Raw genomic sequence first — 6,841 nt, 5'->3', positions numbered from 1 at the left:
GACCCTGCAGTGTTGCTGTGCCTGGGGTCTCTGTGGCACTGCTGGGCCAGGTCATGGTGACAGATCTTGGGGTGATGTCCCCTGCTTTCCCCTGCTCCCTTTTTCCCACCATGGCCAGGTCCTGATCCACAGAGGAGAGCATTCCCACTGGGGATCAACGCTGGACAATGACAGCCACCTTGGGCAGTCACTCATGGATAACCCATGGGATGAAAACGTGTCTGCTCCAGCCATGGGGAGAGCCACTGGGAGTTGTAAGACATCCCACTTTCAAAAAAAATCTATGGATAAAGTGATGCTGAGAGGAGGCTACAGCACTGGGAGGAATGAAAGGGTTTAATGGATCCTGTTTTCCTGAAAACCCTCTGCACAAAGTGGTGCTGAGAGGATGCTGTGGCACTGGGAGAAAGGAAAGGGCTCTGATAAACAGAGTGATCCCACTGGAAGCACTTTATCCTGCTTGGAGAGAGATAAACACCGTATTTCACGTGCCACATGTCCCTGGCCCTTCCCAAAGCCACTGTCCCTGCACAGGTGCTTTGGGATGTGTGGGGATGAGCTCAGCCATCCCCCTGTGCCCTGTGGTTTCCTTCTGAAACCTCACAGGAAGCCTGGGTGGCACTGGGACGTGCCCATGTCCTCAGGGCACTGCTGTGGCTGTCCAGAACCCATGGCCACGGCCTCACCCATAAACAAACTGGTTTGGGAATGCTGCTGGTGGTGAGCAACACCCTTTTGGGCCAAGATTTTATTGTGGGTTTAGCACTGCTCTGCAAAGAACAGAGAACGGCATTGCCTGGATTTGTGCAGCACAAAATCCTCCTTTGTTTACAGCTTCCGAGAGCAGAAGAAATCCCCCCCACTCTGCTAAACAGAAGCAGAAACACGGCCGGATCCTCTCCATTTCCTCTGCAAAAACCAGCGGCCTTCTCCTCCCTCACACCCCGCAGCAGCGCACGTGGCTCGGGGTGAGAACAGCCTTTGTTTGTGCCCAGCCTTTGTTTACTGCCCGGCCATCCCGAGGAGAGATCCCTCAGACAAGGGCAGTTTATTCCTCTGCCCTGATAAAGGCTCATTCACCCTCCCCTGGGGGCTCTGGAGAGCTCCCACTGCACAGCTCTGGGTTGTTTTCAGCCTGGCGCCAGTTTTGGGACAGGGTTTGAGTAAAAAAGTGCAGAATGCAAGAGAATATTAAAGAAGTTAGGTTCCCAAATTATTTTTTCTGCTATTTCTTATCAATAATCTGTAGGTATCTGTGGGGCATCACCTGAGCCAAGCACGCTCAGATCTGTGAATGAACGAGAGAAGATTCCCTGCTCATCCCCTTCTGGGTGATCCCACTGCATTTGGGCTGGATATATGCATCCTCTAACTTGGAAAATAAATAATATTATCCCTTGGGTACAATTCCTGGGTTCTCCTGGACAATATTGAACACAAGCCCAGACCTGAAGAAGTGCTTTTGCACCTGGAAGATCCCCTGATTTCTCCAAATATATCAACAGTCCTAATGAAAACTGTTGCCTCTCCATATAAACCTTTGGAATCTTATCTAGTATTTTCCATAAACCTGGCACATTCTCAGCCAGCCCGACTCTGCTGATTTACAGTGACCCTGTTTTTGCCCCAAAACGAGCAAATACTGATTTATTTCTGTCAGAGCACCAGAGCCATAAATACATTTCCCAACGCAGATGATTTCCTTCCCCATCACAGGTCAGAACAGGATATTCATGATGCTGTAAATTCTTCAGAGTAGCAAATCTGGCTGTAATATTTATCTGCAGTGAATCCAGCCCCCTTTTTTGAGCTCTGATGCATAAATCAACACCCCTCACGACACTTAATTCCTCTCCTGCACAGCCTGGGCAGCAGTGGGGTGAAGGTTTGGTGCTGGATGGTCCAGGTTAGAAGGTTCTGGTGAGCAGCACGGGCAGCTGGAGGTGTTACCTGGCTGGACATCACTAAATCCCCTTTTCCCACCTCTGGTGCCTGCAGACACCCCTCAGTGAGAGGCTGGGGCAGCTGCTGTGTTGGGAAATCACAATGACCCAAAGGATGTGGGTCTGTTCTGCAGATGCCCCAGAAAAACCTAATAACCTGGATTCTGCCTGTGGGATTAAAAATACTTCTCTGCGTTCAGATGTGCCACTTTGTTAATTCCTGTGGCCTGGAAGAAGAGTCTTTCTCTTTGCATTTTCTTGCTTTCCCTGCTACGTCTTGTCAATGCCTTGTGACACCGTGAGGGGAAGCAGGAAATTCTCTGTGACTTGGAGTTTGCTTGGCTGAGCTGCTGACTGCCCTGAAAATGGATCCAGAAATCCTCACTCCTCACTTCCAGCAGGAGAACAACAGTCATGTGCCCCTACTTGTGCCTTCTCCCTCCATGTCTGCCTGCTTGGAGACAGGGAGATGCCCAGGGAAGGAGATGCTCAGGGAAGGAGATGCTCAGGGAAGGGGATGCCCAGGGAAGGGGATGCCCAGCATAGGAGATGCTCAGGGAAGGAGATGCCCAGGGCAGGGGATGCCCAGGGAAGGGGATGCCCAGGGAAGGGGATGCCCAGCATAGGAGATGCCCAGGGAAGGAGATGCTCAGGGAAGGGGATGCCCAGCATAGGAGATGCCCAGGGAAGGGGATGCCCAGCATAGGAGATGCCCAGAGAAGGGGATGCTCAGGGAAGCAGATGCCCAGGGAATGGGATGCTCAGGGAATGGGATGCTCAGGGAAGGAGATGCTCAGGGAAGGAGATGCTCAGGGAAGGGGATGCCCAGGGAAGAAGATGCCCAGCATGGGAGATGCCCAGGGAAGGAGATGTCCAGGGAATGGGATGCCCAGGGAAGGGGATGACCAGGGAAGGAGATGCCCAGGGAAGGAGATGCTCAGGGAAGGAGATTCCCAGGGAAGGGGATGCCCAGCATGGGAGGATGCATGGTGCAGGTGTCCCAGCCTGTCCCCACACCAGGAGTTGTCACCACAGGTACACCAGCACACCTGGCACACCAGCAGTGACCTCACTGCTTGGTGTCTTCAGCTGGTGGGTGGCAAAGCTGTGAAGGCCAGGGGACACAGGGTGGCATTTCCCAGGGCTGGTGTGTGGCTGCCTGTTCCCACCACCCTAGTGCTGTGGCACCCTGGCCCCTTTCCCATCATGCTGCCCTGAGCCTGGCTGTGTGACACAGCAAGGGACACAACTCAGGAGCAGGACAAGGCTGTCCCCTCTTCCCCTGCACCTCCCCAGCCCCTCACAGTGCAGCCTTGGCCCCTCCACCCTGACACAAACCAGAGCTGGGGGGGTTACACCCAACCAAGGACCCCACAACCAACATCTGGGTGAGCTCAGGGTTCACCGACCCTCCCCAAAACACCCCAGAGCCAGAGGCTGCCTCACCTGGGGCAGGAGGGGATGGAGGCTGCTGGGGCTGACGACAGACCCAGGGTGCTTGGCTGGGAGTTTCCTTCCCCCTGCCTGTGGAGCTGCAGCTCTTTGTACCCAGCCCTGGCCTTTCATCTCAGCCTTTCAAAGCACTTTCCAAGCTCAAATTAATTCTGCTGCAGCAGCTGCCCTCCCGTGCTGTTTAGCATAAGCTCTGTCTCCAAGCAGGGCTGCCCCTATTCCTCAGGGCTTCCAGGGATGATTTTCCCTGGCACCACCTCAAGCTGCTGAGATGGGATGGGAGAGCATCACCCTGTGCCTCCCACCCTCCCCTTATTCCCAACACCCACTAAGAACTGCAGCAATGCCCATGCCATGGAAAATCCCCTCTCAGCCTTCCTCCCTGCCCTGGGGAAGATGCTCCCGCATAAAACATGTCCCATGGGAAGCTGGGGTGCTGTCCAGGCTGTCACAACCCACCCTGGGGGCTGGTGGGAAGCTGGAGGGATCTGGGATGCAGGATCCCAGCAGGAAGGTGGGCCTGGAGCAGGCAGGCGTGCTGCCTCCCTGCGGGGCATTAATAATTAAGCAGGCTCGTCAGGCTCGGATGGCAGCTCTTATTTAAGGAGCCGATATAAATACCGCCCAGACGGCTCTTACCCAGCACCTAAAAAAAGCCCTGCCTGTCTCGGGCCCTCCAGAAGCCGCTCTGAGCTCTGTGGGGCTGGGAGGCAGCACCAGGCAAGGTGGGGACAGGGCAGTCCCAGACTCTGAGCCTGAGAGGTGGCAGCATCTGGGGCAGATGCTGGAGCACAGCCCGTGCCTCAGTTTCCCTCTGCCGCAGGGACCTGCCTCAGCCTTTCTCCTGTGCAGCAGCAGGGGTGGATGCTCAGCTCTGTGTGCTGGGTTGGTGGTGTCAGGGAGGAGCTGGGGGATCTCTGCGCACCCACGACCCCGCTCCACCCATGCCAGGGTAATCTGCACCCTGCTCCAGTGGCTGCTAAATGTCCTTTGTGTTTGTGCTGGCAGTGAGTGACCCCCCAGCCCTGCTGTCACAGCTACCCAGGGACACCCCTCTGCAGTGGGGTCAGGACACTCATCCCCCAAGGGCAGCTCAGTCCTGTCCAGGAACCCCAGGACCCCCATCCTGGAGCAGCCCTATCCCTATTGAAGGGTAGGGGGGCTGCTGAGGGTCACCAGGGTTGGGAACTTTGACACAGCCAAGTCCAGAGGAGCAGCGGGACCTCCCCAGCCTGGACACCGAGCCCCATGAGCGTGCTGGGCCCGGGGGGAGGCGAGGAGCCGGGGGCGGAGGGACAGGGCTGTCACCGGCAGCCTTGCTGCAGTCCTGCTCGCAGGCTCTGCAGCGTGACTCAGCACAGCCTCAGCGCTCCCAGCCCCACCGCCGCGGCCTCGCCCCCAGCCCGGGGGATGAACACACGCTGCCCACCTTCCCCCTGCCCTCCCACAGCCCCTGGCACCCCAAAACCACCCCCTGGTCCCGCTCAGCGCTGTCTGTCCCCAGCCCAGGGGCACCAGAGGCTCCTCCAGCCCCAGCTCAGGCAGGGATTCCTCCTCCCGGGCTCGGAGTGATGGAGAGCAGGGTGGGGTCGGTCTGCAAGCGCCCATCGCCTCTGCTGTGCCCATCTGGATCTGTCCCTTCCCACCCAAAGCCCCATTTGGGATCAGGGGAGCTCCTGTTGTGGCACCTCTCCAGGCGTTGGGAGAAAAGATTTGGGGTGGGTTTTTTTTTTTCCTGGTGGATGGGACTGAAAGAGATGTCAGGTCACACAGAACAGTCTGGAGATTTTTTTTTAAGGATTTTTTATGAGCCTCACTTTTGGGGTGTTTGGAGCCTGCCAGGACCAGCCTGTCCCAGCCTTTCTGTACACATCCCCTCTGCCATGACCTGAAGGTTACCGGGAGCTGAGGAGAATGGCCAGAGGGACTGAGAGCCCCAGCTGTCCCCTCTGGCTGTCCCCACATCCCCAAGGACACTGCGTGGCAGAATGCCACCTCTGTGCTGTGTCCCGGGGTCAGGTGTCCCTCCAGTGTCACCACAGCCCATCCACACCCCCATGGCTGCCCCGGGGCCAGCTGTGGGCACGGCGCTAGCTGCTCCCGGAGGATGCACACCGGGTTAAACCGGGCACCCGGGAATAGCCGGACCCCCCCAGCCCGCAGGGCATGGCCCTGGCACACACAATCCCTGTGCTGCTGCCGCTGCCTCTCTCCAAACGCCGGCGGTGGCAGCGAGCTGGCTCAGCAGCCCACGTGGGATGGCTCCTGCCGGGGAAGCGACAGCAAATTAAATATTAAAAAAAAAAAAAAAAAAGAGAGAGAGAGAGAGAGAGAGAAGGAAATGATAAGGAAATGATGGATGGGAGGATTTGCAGCCGCGTCCGTCTGTCCTGGCGGAGGGACCCTGCAGGCGCAGGGATGCTGGCGGTGCCCGTGTGGCCCCCGGCACGGCCCGGCCCGGCACGGCACGGCTCGGGGGGAGCAGCCGTGCCCGCGGTCCCCCCGCTGCCTTTGCCAGCCAGTCTAATTGCGCCAGTGACTTTGCAGTTCCCAAAATAGCTGCTGGCTCCGGCGGGTGACGCAAGCGGGAGCCGCGGCAGGCCCGGCGGAGCGGGAAGGAGGACGCGGCCGGTACCGGGCTGAGCAGAGCGGCCCCGGCGCCCGCCGCGATCCCGCTGGGTGACCTTGGCACCACCCGGGGCCACCCCCGCAAGGGAGAGAGGATGCGGTGCCGCAGGGATGCCGCAGGGAGGTCAGGTCCTCCCTCACGCATCCTTTCGGAGGAGGTGGTCCAAGGCTGTCCGTGCTCTGCATCCCTGAGCGGGATGTCGGTGTTCCCAAAAATTCTGGCTGTAGGGGCTGCGGCAGGCTGCCCCCTGAGGGCAAATCTCGGGGTGAGGAATGTCCCTCCAGCCAGGGCAGCGCCATCCCTGCAGCGCAGGAGTGCCGAGGAGTGAGGCAGGATCACCCTCCCTGTGTCTCCCCCAGGGAAACTGAGGCAGCAGGGAGGGCAGGGGAGGGCACAGTGAGCCGCGGGGCACAGAGAGCCAGGGGAGGGCACAGTGAGCCGGGGGACAGAGCAGAGCAGCCCAAGGTCACCCAGGTGGCGCAGGGAGCAGCAGAGCCAGGGATGCTCCCGGCCCGGGGCTGCCTCGGGCACTGACTCACCGTGCCCGATAGCGCCCAGCTCCTCCGGTTACAGGCACAGGCGGGATTGCCTTAACGGGGCACGGCCGTGGCAGCGCTGGGAAGGGCACCCCGGGACCGGGCACTGACCCACGGGCCCCTTCTGCCGTCCCTGCACTCTGCAGTCTCCCCCACCTCATCCCAGCCACAAGCACTGCTTGTACTGGTCCCATATCGGTCTCGGAATGGATTGCCCATCCCTCGCAGCACAGCTGGGGTGGGATTTAATCATGACTGTCCCCTCACCTGCCTCAGTTCCC

The sequence above is a fragment of the Melozone crissalis genome, unplaced genomic scaffold, assembly GCF_028551555.1.
Source record: "Melozone crissalis strain CALT ecotype California unplaced genomic scaffold, PUWL_Pcris_2 ptg000057l_1, whole genome shotgun sequence".
Lineage (NCBI taxonomy): Eukaryota > Metazoa > Chordata > Aves > Passeriformes > Passerellidae > Melozone > Melozone crissalis.
The sequence above is the reverse complement of the archived record's forward strand: the minus strand, read 5'-3'. Positions refer to the sequence as shown.